This window comes from Crinia signifera, chromosome 19, assembly GCF_055691185.1.
Source record: "Crinia signifera chromosome 19, ASM5569118v1, whole genome shotgun sequence".
NCBI lineage: Eukaryota > Metazoa > Chordata > Amphibia > Anura > Myobatrachidae > Crinia > Crinia signifera.
The window spans coordinates 57,251,073-57,269,423 of NC_139226.1; the positions used below are offsets into that span (position 1 = coordinate 57,251,073).

Below are 18,351 nucleotides of genomic sequence, written 5' to 3' on the forward strand. Positions count from 1 at the left end.
TGCCCTGCGTCCGGCACCGGCACTCTGCACATGCGGAGAGGGACTCCCGACTCTCAGACCCGGAAGTCCAGGACATCGCTGCATCACAAAGGACAGGATCGATGTGGTACACGGCGGAGGGGGGCGAAAACGGACGGCGGTTGTTGGAACATTCCACCCCTATACTATTTTCTATTCCATAGAATGGTACTAAACCCTTGGTTTCTGCCACCCTGTTGCTTATTGAGTGCTGAGATTGCTGATGCAGCAATGTTTATGAGCCATGAACCTGGCCTGTATTGTGTTGTACTGCAAGTCACGGTTCTCTTGTTCTACTCATTGTTTAAATAACGCTAGTTAGGGGTTGCAGACAATAGTGGTGCCATATAAATATAAGATAATACTACTACAGGTCAGGTCTCCCTTATCCGTGTATTCCAAAAGCCAAAACATTCTGAAAACCATGGTTTTTCAGAATATTTCAGGGGTTTTGTTTGTTTTTTCCACTGCACCCCTTTTTTCCCATACTTACCTCATCCCCTGATGTCCATGGTGGCCTCCGGGATCCTCTTCAGCAGTATCTCCAGTCCCAGGGGTGCACGTGCCCATGCAGTGCACCCCTGGGACCGGAGATGGCGCTGAAGAGGATCCAGGAGGCCGCCGTGGACACCTTGGATGACGGGGGACCATCAGGGTACCACCAGGGGACCTGGTAAGTATGGAAAAATATATGTATTCTAAACTCTGAAAAAAATCCCTTATCCAAAACGCTTGTGGTCACAAGCTTTTCAGCTAAGGGATACTCAACCTGTACTTGTACTACTAATAATATATTACTCTGTAACCCATATAAATAGACTTCTTTTAAATCGCCAGAACAATGCTAAGTGACTTCTAAAGGCCCCCATACACTAGCCGATTTTGGTCAGATTTCAGCCAGATCAGTCGGATCTGGCCGAAATCGGACCAAAATCGGCTAGTTTTGATGTCCCCTCAGATCCGATGCGCGGTCCCGTGCGCATCGGATCTGCGTCAGGTGGTCGGACCTGCTGCACGTCCGACCACCCGACTTGGGACCTAGTGGGGCGGCGCGGCGGTGGAGGGAGCAGGGGGGGCTGGGGACGCTGCGGGGGACACGTCTGTGTCCCCCGCTGCTGGGGACGCTGTCTGTGCGGCGAGAAGGTAGAGGGAGCAGGGGGGGCTGGGGACGCTGCGGGGGACACAGGCTGCATAGAGCCGGGCAGGGGGAGCCGGCCGGGAGCTGTCAGTAATGAATAAAAAAAAAAAGCCCATACAATGAATGGGCAGCCTGTGATTGGCTGCTGAGCGCTCTCTCAGCCAATTGCTGACTGGCTGAGAGAGCGCTCAGCCAATCACAGGCCGCCCATTCATTGTATGGGCTTTTTTTTTTTATTCATTACTGACAGCTCCCGGCCGGCTTCCCCTGCCCGGCTCTATGCAGCCTGTGTCCCCCGCAGCGTCTCCAGCCCCCCCTGCTCCCTCTACCTTCTCGCCGCACAGACGCTGTCCCCCGCAGCGTCCCCAGCAGCGGGGGACACAGACGTGTCCCCCGCAGCGTCCCCAGCCCCCCTGCTCCCACCTCTTAGCCCCCCCCCCCCCCCTGCTCCCCGGGTTTTTTACATGTGATAAATCGAGACGATTTATCACATGTAAAAAATGGCACATCAAGTGCCAATCTAATCAAGCTCCCGCGGGGAGCAGCCGGGGAAGCTCAGGGGGAAGTCGGGGGCGACTTGTCCTAAGGACAAGTCGCCCTAGTGTATGGGGGCCTTAACCATCCTAGAGTTTTAGTAGGGCTTATATTACCCTTCATGTTACAGTATATGTATAGGTTTCCTCATAATACATATTTAAATAAATGATGGTTTTATATTTACATAAATAATGTTATTGCTTTAGCAGAGAACTCTGCCTTGTACTGTTTGTCTGCCAATAAATACTTCTGTGTTAAGGTCCATACACACTGGGCGACTATGCCCAGCGTGTATGGACAGCGATGATGACAATTATCTTTCCCCCTGCCCAGCGCTGATGGAGGGGGGAGGACGGCGTTGCATAGCGGAGCGCTATGCAAAGCCGTCCTGAAAGCCGCTCATCTGCTGGTATAACCAGCAGATGAACGGCTTTCCCGGCGATGTTGCAGGAGCGCGCAGCAGCGATCACCGCTCATCGCCGGGCCATACACACTGGGCGGCTTTTTAGCTGAAAGCCGATCAAACCTGCTGTTTTGAGTGACTTCCAGCTCAATGCCGCCCAGTGTGTATGGGCCTTTAGCAATGTGTCTGTTTTCAGTTGTAATGTTAAGGTTATATACAGAAATTCTAATAAATAATAATAAAAAAGTGATGTAGCAATTGATTGTAACACTGTAATGTACTGTATACGGACGATGGATCTACAATGTCTAGATCAGGGTTCCTCAAACTATTTTGCTCTGGGACCCCATCAGACAATGAAAATAATGACAGGACCCCAGCAAGTGACTGCAGAAGGTCATCACATCACGTGTAGTCAGCAGACAGCACAAACATGGCAGCATTGTGGTGGCATGAAATGATGGGAGGATTCTAAAATGACAGACAATGCAACAGAGTTTTCAGACTCCTTGAATCACTGATTGAGATTAGAAAAGTCATCAGCCTGATGGTCAGCAATGTGGAGTCGCGACCCCATGCTGAGAAGGTCGGGACCCACTTTGGGGTCAGGACCCACAGTTTGAGAACCGCTGTTCTAGATCAACCAAGTTAAAGTTGACCACGCTAAGGAACCGATGTAGTTGGATGCCTAAAGATCATCTAGATCAGTGATGGCTAACCTTCACACTCCAGCTGTTATTGAACTATACATGCCAGCATGCCCTGCTACAGTCTAACTTTATGGCCATTCTAAAACTGATGCAGGGCATGCTGGTATGTGTAGTTCAACAGCTGGAGTGTCAAGGTTAGCCAACACTGATCTAGATCGCCAGTAACAGAAGTTACATGTCAGCGTTAGAGTGATGGGAGAGGGGTAGACATGAGTGTTTTACTTTTATTGGTGCCGAATGTCACAGGTCGACTTTGTTCATACTTTCACTAGACAGGTTCGACTAAAGGTGCCCATACACGGTACAATTATTGTATACAATTTGGACTAGATCGCATTGCATACGTTTTGCAATGCAACAAGATGAAATCTAGTACAAAAAGTATGTGCAGTACATACTTTTTGTGCTGTGCACGGGAGCGCGCATCGCACCTGTTAAATTGTACAGTGTATGGGCCTCTTAAGGGTGGTCGACCATAACATGGTCAATAAGTTTCGATCCGCTAAACCATAACCATAACTGTAATGTACACAGAGAATCCACAGATAACAGTGATATTCTTCTCCAAGTTAATAACTAACACTCTCAGGAACGCGCGTAAGCCTATAGAGAACAGAACTTCATCTATCTGTATCACAATGATGTATCTGTAAATGGGTGTATACGCGGGCTGGGGGATGGGCGATTTTGACTAAGCGACTAGACACTGCAGGTCTATCAAAATATTCTTGCCTGCAGTGTCTATTTGGCCGGTGATAGTGATGCGGCTGCAGTACCACGCATCGATATCATCAGCTGCGTACATATGGGGCGATTCAGGGAAACCTTCTATTATTTATTAACAGTTTCTTATATAGGGCACACATATTCCGCAGCGCTTTACATAGAATATTTGAACAATCACGAGTCACGTGGAGCTTACAATGTATATTCCCTACCACATGTCACACACACAGACATTCTAGGGTTAATTTTGTTGGGAGCAAATTAACCTACCAGTATATTTTTGGATTGTAGGAGGAACCGGAGTACCCGGAGGAAATTTTCGCAAGTACGGGGAGAATATACAAACTCCGCACAGTTAAGCTGTGTACACACGGGGGCGATAGGGGCTGAAATCGCTGGAAATATGGTCGCTAGCGACCATATTGCCAGTGATGGGAGTGTGCCCCAGCGATAAATCACCAGGTGCGCGCTCCCGTTTTCAGCCCTGTTCTAATCTCTGGTCGCAGGATCTTGCTCCTGCGATCAGCTGATTACCTCTGCGGCACCGCCGGCAGAGGTTCCCTTTCATCAGCGACCATCTCTGGTCGCTGATGAAAAGGAGACACTGAGCAATATATCTCCACCGTGTGTACGGGGCTTTAGAGCCATGGTGGGAATCAAACCCATGACCTCAGCGCTGTGAGGCAGTAATGCTAACCATCACACCGTCCCTACTGTAGTCTGCATGATAATATAGGAACAAGTGTTGTGAAACAGGTGACCCTCCAAATCTTTTATGTGGTTCCCACTATGTACAGTAATAATTGTATCTGCAGCATTAGGACTGAGAGAACCTTCTTATAACATGTGTGTGCCCAAATTACATACATAAATGAAATGATTTTACATCCACTGCAATATTTGCTTTCAGTATATATAAGTTATTGTTTATGCCATGTATTGTTTATGCCATGTATTGTTTGACTGTTAATGATTGTATATGCACCGAATAACAAAGTGACAAAACTTTCTCAATAGCAAAAACAGCTCAAAAGTAAAAGTAATGAAGCCCTCCACACATGATATATACTTTACCACTGAAAGAAACGGTCCTAAATACATGCACACAGGAACAAAGGCTGCTTGGTAGAGCACCTTCAGTGCATTCACTTGCTCACAACACAAACTGTCCAGAACAACTGTATTACAGCAAAGCATCTAACTTTACAGTGTTCACATGAAAGTTTAAGTAGCCCCTTTCCTCGCTGCATTGTTGTACTCACCCCATGCACCTCTGTCCTGTAGCCACTCTGCAGTCTGGGACTCTCCTGCTATCAAGGGTTGGGTGCAGAACGGACAAAAACTATGAGACCCCCTCCTCCTGGTGGCCAGCCTTAAACAAGTGGGGAGGACACACCCATTCAAAGAGAGAGGGAGAGAGGTGAGCAGAGAGAAGGAGCTAGGAGTGTTATTCCAATGTGTGCCTGCTCACATCAGCACCCACCCAGGCCGGGATACGGTCATTAGTTCACCACCACTAGGTCGACATGCAGCAAGGTCAACATGGGTCAAGGTCGACATGGGTCTAGGTTAACATGACATTAGGTTGACACAACCATTAGGTCGACATGGGCTAGGTCGGCAGTCAAAAGGTCAACATGGGGGTTTTCACTGTTTTTTGAGCCGACATGTGCCGACAGGCGGTATTTCATGCCCTGCCATTCACTAGGGCGTGGTGGGAGAATAAAATAGTGTGCCCAAAGCATTGCGAGTGAAACGAGCGATTTGAGGGGATGCCGTGCACTTCAAACTGTGTCCATGTCGACTGTGTCGACATTTGGGTAAAAAAAAGTGAAAACCCCCATGTTGACCTTTTGACTGTCGACCTAGCCCATGTCAACCTTGATCCATGTCGACCTTGACCCATGACGACCTTGCTGCATGTCCACCTAGTGGTGTCGACCCAATGCTTGTCGACCTAGTTGTTGTAGACCCAACGATCCCAACCCCCCAGGCCAGGGACAAACATGTCTAGTGCACACAATAACTTAAGTATAAAACACATAAGCAACAAAATATATAATATACACAGTATTATACCTTTTCACCTAAATTAAACAGCTTTATTTTATTTATATATATATATATATATATATATATATATATATGTGTATATGTATATATATATATATATATATATATATATATAGATATATATATGGGGTCAGACCCGCAAACCTGTGAATTTTGCACTGCTTGGTGTGTGCGCCCCACGCACCCCACCCACACTGCTGTGTGCAGGCGGCTGACATAATCAATTTGCCACGCCCGCTCACACAAAGCGGCTGCACATGCGCATAAATGCTTATGTGCATGCGCAGTTGCAAAACATTGCTCCCCTGTGCGAATGCGCAGGAGAGCGATCAAATCAGAATAACCTTTATACTTCATTGGTTACCTGTATTCTACCGTATTCAGTACAAAATTCTTTTAGGGCAACCTAAAAGTCGGCAACTATGTATTGGGGGTAATTCAGCAGCCGTTGCATTTTCATTAAAACAGCAGCGATTATGGTTGCCATCTGCCAGCTCAGCCTGGCTGCGTAAGTAGGTTACCCCGCCACCATGTTTCATGTTGCAGTTCCTGTGTGTGACATCACTTAGCCACCCCAAAAGTGGTTTGGACCTGCACTGTCATTTAACCAATCAGGTTGATTTAATCAATTTGACTGAACAACCATTTTTTCTGTTTTTCAGGAAGCAAATGCCATATTGTCATCCCAGTCCCAGCAAGCCTTCACCATTACTTTGGCATTCCCGTCTTTGTATAACTAAATAAAATGTTCCAATTATCTTCCTTGTCACAATGTAGCACATTCATACGGAATGCAGTCACTGGGTAGACAATGTGTTGGTCAACATTGGCTAGGTCGACACCTTAAAATGGTCAACATACCGAAGATCAATATTGGCAAAAGGTTGACATAAGCTTATGGTCAACATAGACAGGCTCGACGTGAATAAGGTCAAGTTTTTCACGTTTGTTTAAGAAAAAGTGGTCTTTCATACTTTACTATCCAAGTGGGCATAGAGTAGGAACAGGGCCGGTGCTGGGCACCGGAGCGCCCAAGGCGGGGGGGGGCACCCCGGCTCTCACCAGCTCCACCAGTGGGGGTCTGATGTGCAGCCACCGGGTGATGCGGCACAGGCCAATGCTTCGCTCTGGGGGGGCTGATGCGGCGGCCTGCCACATTGCTTCCCGCAGGGGGGGTCAGGGTGGTGATTCCGAGTGCCAAGTCTTTCCACGGGGGGGGGGGGGGGTACACTTATACGGAGTCCATTTCAACATTTGTTTACATAGACACAAAAAACCTGAGAAACTAATGTCCTTGTTTATGTCGACCATGTATATGTCAACCATAACTTTGTGTCAACCTTTTGCCAGTGTCAACATTGGGTATGTCAACCATTTCAAGGTGTCGACCTAGTCTCTGTGACTGTCAATCTAGACATTGTCTACCATTTATACCGTAACCCAATCATGCTCCACATGAGGGCTATAGGGAAGTAGAATATCCGAACCATTTCCTCATGCTCTAGCACAGCCTCTCTGATCATTGATTTGCAAAGGGAGTTTTATGTTTCATAATGATTTAATGAGGAAGGAATATAATATGAAGACTAGAAAGAAGTAGATGGTTTACAAAGAAAATACTGAAGATAAGTATGGATAGATCACCGGACAATGAAGACTATTCGGATTTATCCATGAAATAAAGATGGAAACGAGAGAATGGGTGAGATCTGATTTTTATAAAAATTATTTTAAATCGAGCTCCAAGCCCTGAGTAGAGCCCTGCGGCCATAGGGGCGTGCAGAACAGAACATCAGGCGTGTCTACCATCATCTATCGGCACTCACTACAATATAAAACATCTCTCAGCCACACCATAGTCTCCTGCCTATTTCAGTTTGGGGGCCAGATGTATCAAGCTTCAAAAGTGATCAAATGGAGAGTTATAAACTGCCAGCCAATCAGCTCCTACCTGCCATGTTACAGGCTGTGTTTGAAAAATGACAGGTAGAAGCTGATTGGCTGGTTGTTTATCACTCTCCATTTGATCACTTTTTGAAGCTTGAAACGTCTGGCCCAAAGGACGAGACACAATAAATGTCATTTTGTGGTCAAATCTTCAAAACTACTGTTTTTGGAGGCTTGGCTGCATTGGTGCCCCCCACCCTAAATATGGTGTATGTCAGCATGCACTTCTGCATATCATTTCAGAGTCCAGCAGCAGTGGTACCAGGCAGGAGCCATCAAGTCCCCTATTGCAGGTGGTAGCAGGGCTCCTGGGAGTGTGGTATATTTCCCCGACAGTCGGGATTCCGACAGTCATTACTCAGACATCGGAATCCCGACTGTACAGCGTGGGGAGCGCAATGAAGCCCCTTGCGGGCTCGCTCCGCTCGCCACGCTGCGGGCACGGTGGCAAGCTGCGCTTGCCACCTATTTTATTCTCCCTCTATGGGGGTCGTGGACCCCCATGAGGGAGCAGTCGGGATTCCGACGTCGGAGGAATGACTGTCGGAATCCCGACTGTCGGGGAGCGTCCGGCACCCGGCTCCTGGTATAGAGTTAATTAAGTGCAGGTGCACCGCAGGCATAGGCATGCGCACATTGAGTGTTAGGGGTGCACAGGCACCCCCTGATGCTTTGCACATCCTTATGAACACCTCCCTGCCACTAGCAATGCCAGCAATAGCTTTTACCAAAGACTTTTGCTTTTTAGAACTATATTCCATTAAAAGAAGCGCCCATCAATCATTTGTGTATTTTGCAATGTTAATTGTACTAGACCATTGTCCTATCACTACATACCCGAGTCATCCATATATTTATTTGACTTTATTTGCATGTATTGTTACACAGAGTAATTAGAAGCTTAAGGGGCCCATTTATCATTCAATGTTTGCATCTAAATACCCCAAAACACCGGGGGTGATATTAATTATCACCCAAATGTATGTAGGAGGGAACGCAATAGGAATCTCCGGTCCCTGCTGCAATCCCTCCTGCACCGCCACTGCTGGGCGATATATATGAGCATTGGGCAGCAGCGATTTTCATCCCCTTGTCACAACCATTCCGAGATGGCAGCAGCCCATTGTAGCCTATGGGCAACAGACCGCACTGCCGCCGGGGGTCAGAGCAGTGGTGGGGGGAGGGGTGCAGCACTAACATCCCCCCCGGATGCCTGGCTCAGCACATCACAGGGGTAATATTCCGCACAGATCTTCATAAATGGGCCCCTAAGGCAAAGACCCATAAAATCATGTATCTAAAGGCCCCCACACACTAGAACGATTTTTTGGCCCATTGTACGATTTCCGACCGATCGTCCGATATATCAGCCGATCAGCCGGAAATCGGACAATCGGCCAAAAAAAATCGTTCTAGTGTGTGGGGCCTTAAGTTCACCTCTGTCACCCAGAGGTAAGTTGGAGATTGGTGCCGCCCACCCCAAATATGGTGTGCGTATCATCTCAGAGCAGCGTTAACCTGCTGGCTAGGCTTCCCCCATCCACTAAGCCGACATATCTGGAGCTCTAAATCTCTTCTGTTTTTCCCTTGAACTTTCCCAGTTATCTGATCTAACCCTGGGCTAATTTTTCACTCTATTCAATTTAGATACATCTGATCAGATCTATGAGAGACCACTGACAGATTCATATAAGATGGATCTTTGGTACAGCAGGTTATTGCCAGATGGATCTGAGACTCAGGAGCACATCTGATCTGAAGGAGATCAGATTTGGCCTTTTTTCTTTAGATCATACCTCCCAACTTTTGACCTGAAGAAATAGGGACATGAGCGCCCGAAAAGGGGGGCGGGGCGTATGCAAATGAGAGGTGCGGCTTACGCTAATTAGCCGCAACCTCATTTTCATACGAGAATAGACGCTGTGCGCATGCGCACAGCGTCTATTCTACTAGATTGGGGGGTCTCCCAACTGCCACCCCCCGCAGCTGGACAATGCCTGCCGCGGGTGGGACAGCGGGACAGGACCCGAAAATCGGGACTGTCCCTCTAAAATCGTGACAGTTGGGAGGTATGCTTTAGATCGGTCTGACAGATCCATCTGAATCTGACGAAACAGCAGTGTCGTTTTTTACCAATGGGCTGCAGGGCTGCGGCCCTCCCAGGTGAAATCCGCAACTGTGTGAAGCCAGATGCAGTCTGTGAGACTGCTCTGGCTTCACTGTGACTGGCAGTGACTTCCTATTGGAAGTTCGACCTTCCAGTCACACAAGTCAGTCCCATTGGGAGGTGTTTCCTCCCTCTGAGGTGCCTGTATGGGCTGCTGCGGATGCAGCCCATAAAAATGGGTTCTGCGCAGGTGTAGTACCAAGGATGATACTGTGCATGTGGCGAACCCGGGACCGTGAATATGCTACTATGGACTGCTGCTAAAGCAGCCCATAGAGGCTGGGGGCCAGCGCATGCGCAGTACCGAAGAAGCTACTGCAGATGCGCTGGTCCACAATAGTGATGGGGGTCAGTACCAGAGGCCATGTGCAATGGTGGCATGGACCAGCAGCGGTGGCAGTGGAGGAGGGGCGGCATCATGGCAGCCCCCTTCCTCCACAGAGGTAAGAGCCGCCACTGTGAAAGCGGCCGTCTGACTAGTGGATGGGGGCCTTAAGTTAGTACATAAGTAAATTTGATTTAACCATGTGTGCTCAGGCATGGATAGCCTTAAAACCTGGACTGCTAGGTGCATCGAGGACCAAGGGGGATATTCAGACATGATCGTATGGCTGCGAATTTGCAGGCCGGGCAATTATCGATAGACTGCGCATGCATACAGATAGTATTGCGCATACACAAAGCCATCCTGCTCATTTTTTAATTGCTAGCTTAGGTGAGTCAATTGACAGGAAGCGAGTGTTTAAGGGTGGTAAGCGGACGTATTCTGGGAGTGTCAGGGAAAACACAGGCGTGTCCAGGCATCTGAGGCGGAGTTGTGTGAGGTCAGCTCCGCCCTCGATCAGCCATTTTTATTGCAGCCGCCTAGTTAGACCTCGGCTACGCACAGACGGCACGCAGTGGACAAATCATTCGATGGTGAGCGGCTGCTAAGCAATTCACGGGCTTGCATGTTGGGAAGGTTTTCAGTCTATCAGGGTGGTGCGACATGATCGCAAGTTAGCAGAACAGTGATCTGGTCTGAATAATCCCCCGATTTTGGAAACTACTGCCATAGTATAGGAATAATACTGGGTCAATGACATGTATACATTCTACTGTTTGGTAGCTTGAGCAGGACTATTAATCAGGGTTGCCAAAATATGGAAATAGCGTAATTTTAGCACCATCCCCTCATCAAAGAACCGCAAATTGCAGGATTTGCCTACTGGGGGCGGAGCTTGATGACATCTACATCAAGCCCCGCCCCCAGAAGTGCTGCTGACAGTCTCCTCTCAGGGGTTCTCCCAGAAAGGAGACTGAAAAAGGGGTTGCCGACTTTTAAAAGCTCCTCTCCGCGAGAAGCCCGGAGAGGAGACTTTCAGCAGGAGTTCGGGGGCGGGGCTTAAACATGACATCATTAAGCCCCGCCCCATGAAGGAAAGTTACTCAATTTGCCGATCTCCGTGGAGGGGGCGGGGCTAAATGACACTTTAGCCCTGCCCCCTCCCCGGAGATCTGCAGATAAGGTCATTTAAATGCCGCGGTCGGGGGAGGGGGGGGGGGAGCCGGAATCAGGGGGGGTAGTGGGGGTCCCCCAGAATCCAGGAGGGTTGCCCACCTTTCCGGGGGGCCGGGAGGGTGACCCGATTTTCGGGACCCTCTTGGCCGTTCCGGGAGGGTTGGCAACCCTGTATTAATGCTTAGCACCAAATCAACAGACAAAACTCTAGTGCAGGTGCTTTCAATGCATCTGCAACCAGATAAGCAGAAAATACCATAAATCTACAGCACAATGTCATTAGCTTACAATTCATTCTGTGGTAGACAGTCAGAAGCCTCAGCTTATTTGTACAGAGGTGTAAATTAAATCTGCCTTGTTAATTTACTGTCAACATTCCAGTGAAGGCAGCAAACCTTAGGGGCCTACACATGGGGAGATTTAAGGCCCCCATACACTAGCCGATTTTGGTCAGATTTCAGCCAGATCAGTCGGATCTGGCCGAAATCGGACCAAAATCGTCTAGTTTTGATGTTCCCTCAGATCCGATGCGCGGTCCCGTGCGCATCGGATCTGCGTCGGGTGGTCGGACCTGCTGCACGTCCGACCACCCGACTTGGGACCTAGTGGGGCGGTGGAGGGAGCAGGGGGGGCTGGGGACGCTGCGGGGGACACGTCTGTGTCCCCCGCTGCAGGGGACAGCGTCTGTGCGGCGAGAAGGTAGAGGGAGCAGGGGGGGCTGGAGACGCCCCGCTGCTGGGGACACGTCTGTGTCCCCCGCTGCTGGGGACAGCGTCTGTGCGGCGATAAGGTAGAGGGAGCAGGGGGGGCTGGAGACGCTGCGGGGGACACAGGCTGCATAGAGCCGGGCAGGGGGAGCCGGCCGGGAGCTGTCAGTAATGAATAAAAAAAAAAGCCCATACAATGAATGGGCAGCCTGTGATTGGCTGCTGAGCGCTCTCTCAGCCAATTGCTGACTGGCTGAGAGAGCGCTCAGCCAATCACAGGCCGCCCATTCATTGTATGGGCTTTTTTTTTTATTCATTACTGACAGCTCCCGGCCGGCTCCCCCTGCCCGGCTCTATGCAGCCTGTGTCCCCCGCAGCGTCTCCAGCCCCCCCTGCTCCCTCTACCTTATCGCCGCACAGACGCTGTCCCCAGCAGCGGGGGACACAGACGTGTCCCCCGCAGCGTCTCCAGCCCCCCCTGCTCCCTCTACCTTATCGCCGCACAGACGCTGTCCCCAGCAGCGGGGGACACAGACGTGTCCCCCGCAGCGTCTCCAGCCCCCCCCTGCTCCCTCTACCTTATCGCCGCACAGACGCTGTGTCCCCAGCACCCCCCCTGCTCCCCGGGTTTTTTACATGTGATAAATCGAGACGATTTATCACATGTAAAAAATGGCACATCAAGTGCCAATCTAATCAAGCTCCCCCGGGGAGCAGCCGGGGAAGCTCAGGGGGAAGTCGGGGGCGACTTGTCCTAAGGACAAGTCGCCCTAGTGTATGGGGGCCTTTAGCTGAGCGATCTGAGTGATGCTAGATCACTCAGCAAGATACTTTAAGCTTATATAATTACACTTACACCATGGTTGCCTACCCTCCCGTAATGGCCGGCATTGTGGGAGGACACAATCGTGCTGACCACGCCCCCACTCCAGATGATCCACCCTCTGCCCCACCCCATCAGCAACCCCGCCTCAATGAACTGGCTGCCCTCTGCCGGAGTGGGCAGCCAGAAAGTAGGTAACCCTGATTTCATACTTGCCTACTTTAGATTTCACCTCTCCGGGAGAAGCCCGGAGAGGCAACACGTCAGGAGGGCGAGGGCAAGGCTGACATCACTTGGCCCCGCCCCACCATGCCAGATAACGTTGTGATTCGGAGACCGCAGAGAGGGGGCGGGGCTTAAATGACACAAAATGCAGCAATTGCGTCATTTAAGCCCCGCCCCTCAACGCGGACCCACGATTTACGGTAATTAAACCAGCGGGCAAGGGGGGAACAGGGTCTATCACCAGAAAGCGGGGTACTTGCCCACCTTCCCAGGGGGCCGGGAGAAGGACCCGATTTTCGGGAGGCTCCCAACCATTCTGGGAGGGTAGGCAAGCCGGCCTGATTTACAGTCATGAGTAGTGGTGGCTGTAGTGCTAGCCATGGCACATACACAGAGGCATAACTAGAACTGTGAGGGCCCCATAGCAAAATCTTGAATGGAGCCCCCTCCTCCACCCCCAGTCTGGGAAGGGGGGGCGGGCAGGGAGCATCAGCAGGGGAACACCCATCGTTTTATAGGTGTCCCCATAAAAATGTTGGGCATTCCCCTATAAAGGCAGGTATGTCGATGCCTGCTCAGGTGGTGGTTGTGGTGGGGGGTGACGTCACATGATGTCAGCGCTCGCCCTGACTTCAGCAGATAGCGGACAGAATAAAAGTCAGTCTAGACTGACTTATTATCGAAGGAGAGAAAAATAATTTCATGGTGAGGGGACCATCGAATGATTTCTCTCCCTTTTGGTCGTAACCTATCGAACAGGTCTGAATCAGGGCTTGTGTTCTCATTCAGGCCCTTGTGTTTCTGTCCTATTCAAAAGGTGGTCCATATAATTATAACAAGGATTTCTACAGCCACCTCTGTGCAGGCTAGGTGAACCCAGTACACTCACCAGCAATCCCCCTCAATAGCCTTACCAGCCCACCAGAATTAACCCCCCCCCCCTCTGCACAAGTAACATCTGCCCCACCTGCAGTGTGCATGGTTTTGTCCATCTAAAAAGGATTTTGTCAGAAAGAGTGAACTAGAATAAGGCCCCTAGTCCCATCCTGATATATCTCTACTTAGGTGATGTGGTAAATATTAGGGACATGGTTCCCCATTACTGATGTACATTACCTAGTACTTGTTGGATACTCCATTAAATATATTGTGATCAGGTACATATCACACAATTTGGATACTCCAACAAATATATTGTGATTGGATACACACCACACAATCTAGCAGATCCCTGATTACAATAAAACCCCAGTCCTTGCCCCGCTACGTGAGGATAGCCATTTCCTTTTCAAAAGTCCATTGTCAATATATGTTGTATGTTTGGTTTTATATTTTTGCAACAATTTTAAGTAATAAGTAATAAAAGCTACATTTTATATATTTTTCTCTTCCTATTGTGCACCGCAAACAAAGACTTTCTGTTGTTTCCCTGACTCTACATTCAACATGAATTAGGATCTAAATTCGCTTTCTTGAACATATCACGACTTTGATAAACATTCCAGCAAATAGATCTTATATTCAAAACCACATTTAAAAAAAAAATACATTCAATTAAAATACAAGCATTTTAAATGGATTGGAAAGTAAATTGCCCTTTAAGTTCTGTCAGTTATAACACAGCTGTCATTATACCATTACACTCCACAAAGACATCACATACGGTGGTTATCTGTATGACACGCCGGCTTCCACAACTGTCTTTTCCAAAGTGCAGTTATACACATAAGCTTCCAATTAGCATATGTAACATATTCTGCTGTGTCTGTATTCCACAAACTATTGTGACTAGCAAGTGTTATAAACATATGGTTTAGCAATACACAGTAGACTTCCGTGAGTCTGTGTTTGTTTCTGATACAGGTTGGGTATCAGAAATGCTTGGGACCAGAAGTATTTTGGATCTTTCTATAGTTTGGAATCTTTTCATACTGTACCATAATGAGATATCTTGAGGATGGATGCTTGCGCATGCAAGCGGTTGTGTAAGCGTACACATTCGTTTGCAGCGTAACATGGGGATTTGGGTAGCGGGGAGAGGGGGCGTGCGTTCGGCGGGGAAGCATTTACCTGCTCGCTAGGTGACGAATTTATGCAGCCTAGCGACCAGGTCTGAATCAGACCCCAAGTACAAATACAAACTGTGTTTCTGTGTCATATACACCCAGCCTAAAGGTCATTTCATACAATATTTTTAATAGTTTTATGCATGAAGCAAATTTTGTTTAAATTGAACCATCAGGTAGCAAAGGTGTCACTACCTCGTAATATTTATAATTTTGGATCATTAAAGAAATTTTACATAAAGCAGACTCCGCCTGTAGTTATAGCTAATACACCTTTACTGTACATGGCAGATACCATTCATTTGTAACATTTGAATATTTCGGCACAATTATATGTGTGTGCTAAATAAGGACACAGGGCCTGATTCAGAGGTGATCGCTGATCAGTGAATTTGCAGATCGAGTGAGGGTCTATGACATCAGCCCCAGCCTTGACCAGCCTGTCTCAGCCGCAGAGAAGTGGAGACTTATAGTGCATACGCACTATGGCAGATAGAAATGAAAGGTGAAACTTCCTCCACAATGTGTGGGGAAGCCGCTGGTACTCACAACACCTCCGTACTAAAGCTGGACACAGACAAGATCTCCCAAACTGGATGCAATGATTCACTGACACAGGCAGGATCTCACAGGACACATGGCAGGTATGCTACTGGAATACTCAGACACTGGCTGGAGCAATCTAGGACACAGCTGTTGCACTGAGGTCCTAGATCCACAGGCTGGAATACACTGGACTCTGGAATAATCTCAGACAGGAGTTTTCTAGGATCTCTTAGAATCCCTGGGAACATAGAAATCACCAGGAACAAGGAATATGATAGGAATATCACAGGAGTATAACCGGCAGGTTTCAGTGCTTAGAACTCATCGATATACCAAGTGGTTTAGAAGCCACATCCAAGACAGACTAAGGTATGCATGGAAACAAGGCAAGGTGGATCAGCCATAACCTGGAGCGCTGAACCCACACAGAACATGAATAACACAGACTGCTGCTGTCGCAGCCCATGACAAAATTCAGGAGATCAAAATCCAAATATTCAACTACTGTACATGAAGCAAAATCCAAGATGTATTTAGAGATACACTAGTTAATCCTATGCAAAAATACTTTATTTTCATTTCCATTACCACTTGGTATTGATAGGCATGGTCATTGGCAGGCAGGTAAATGGCAATATATTGTGGGTTATCCCCAAGTATCAGTGATTCTGATGGACATATTTACATTCCATAAATCTTCCAATTCTGCTATGTTTGAAGTACGTGGTAACTGAATCTCAATTATTCATCTGTGCTATATTTACTACTTACAAAATGTTATTGGCGAGCCAAGCTACTATCAAGGGCTGCGTATGATGTGGTGGGCACTACTTTGTAGTATATGCTTGCCATTGCTAAGTATAATGAACAGTTCCTGCTGATTACAATATGCTGGTCATCGATGGATGCAGTGCTGGTTGCTGAATGTTGACTATAATGTGCAGATCACTGTTGTTGATAATGTAACTGCAAGGTTCACAATAAAAAATTGAAGTGACCAAGCTAATGCGAAACTCATATCTGTCCATGGGCCTAATTCAGCACAGATCGCTAGTTAAAGAAAACACAGTAGACTGTGAGCAGAAAGCCGCTGCCTGGACAGAAAGCAAAAATACCTCTTGCAAAATTGTGAATGCACCGCAAAGCGATCCATTCACAAAAAATTAACCATCAAGGAGCAAGGAGATGGAATATACCAGTGGCGGCTGGTATCTTTTTGCAGGAGGGGGGCTGCCGTTGGTTACAAGGCTGGCACACCCCCCCCCCCTGCCGCCGCCACCGCTGCCCTTGCCGCTCCTCCTGGCCTCTTTGTGGTCCCAGCGCCTGTACTATGATGACAGGCGCCGGGACTGGCGTATGCGCAGTACCGACCTCTGTGCTCCGCATGCGCCTAGCTTCTATGGACGGTTTCAGCAACAGCCCATACAGGCACCGGGACCAGCACATGTGCAGTACAGACATGGGTACTGCGCATGCACAGACTCTGGATTTTATGGGCTGCCACAAGGTAGCCCATAGTCACACCTTCCAATGTGACTGCCTTGGTGACTGGCAGGTAGTCCAATAGGAAGTCACTGCCAGTCATAGTGAAGCCAGAGCAGTCTCACAGGCTGCATCTGGCTTCACTACAGTGGCGGATTTTACATAGGGGGGCTGAAGCCCTGCAGCCCATAGGTAAAGCCGCCACTGGAATAAACACCACTGAAGTCCCATAGGCAGGGTGTTCATATGCTAAATCATCATGGGTAAGCATTTTAATACTTGTGTGCGCCGTGGTCCATGCACATCACCTCGGAGCCTGAAGATCAAGATGAAGTGCTGCACTATAGATAAGTCACATCGCCAAGCCTCCCAGCAGTCTTGGCTGGGGATTGCATACAGCACATTGTGGGGTGATTCTGGTTGATTTGCAAAAGCAAACTTTAATGGACAAAACTATGTACACGGTGGGGCGGATGTAACATGGACAGAGTGTTAGTTTGGTGTGACTTTTGGATGAGTTATTTTATTTCTGTGCAGAGTAAATACTGGTTGCTTTATTTTTACACGGCAATTAAAATTTCCGTTTGAACACACCCCACCGATGCTTAGTTTGTGTGCTTGTGCATTTCTGCGCATGTGCATGCGCCAGGTGCGTGGGGCCATGGCGAACAGAGTGTTTGTCGGGCGTACGTGGAGTACACTGGGCCGGGGTTTATGCAGGTTCTTGGGCTCCGAGGGGAGAGACACTTCGGATGAAGACAGACTACAGCTGCAGTAGAACACGCTCTTTATTTTGTTCACCAAGTGAATAAAGTGCAAAACAGGAAACGTCTTATAATACTAAACAATAGCTCTAAACAACAGTGTGATTACTTTTCTGCACATATCGCATAGACAAAGGCACTTGAATCATAATAGGTCAAACATTCGAGTAGTTAACTATACCTGAGCCCGACAGTTCGTGCCGACGCTGTTCAATCCCAGCCCTGAGGCCACAATGAAGTATAAATACGGTACGTTAGGGATGTCACAGCAAAGTCACCAAATTTGGATACCTGAGTTCCACTAAGTATCAAAGCAGTGTGTAAACAGCAGTTAAGGATAATCAATACTTGAAAACTGCCACCTTACTTGTTTATCCTGAGTGTGCAAAACAGACATAAGGTTACCGGTAACCTTGGCAATGTACAATAAACATCACTTTACAACACTACCTAATGTCCTGAATTTACAGGCCCTAAGGACCCGACCTGTGCACAGGGGTTTTGTATGGGGCCCGTGA

General features: G+C 48.3%; 1 protein-coding gene across 3 annotated transcripts in view; it reads right to left on the reverse strand.

The window, feature by feature from the left end:
• LOC146042567 (G-protein coupled receptor family C group 5 member C-like) overlaps nt 1–15,748 on the reverse strand; it is a 50,248-nt gene extending 34,500 nt beyond the window's left edge. The window contains exon 1 of one of the 3 annotated variants that reach the window (XM_083162620.1): nt 15,591–15,748. The gene's annotated coding sequence lies outside the window, so the exon portion shown is untranslated. Of the gene's footprint in view, nt 1–4,794; nt 4,934–15,590 lie in introns of those variants that run through there. The other 2 variants (XM_083162619.1, XM_083162618.1) reach the window with 2 other exon arrangements.
• Between the last annotated feature and the right edge of the window lie 2,603 nt (nt 15,749–18,351).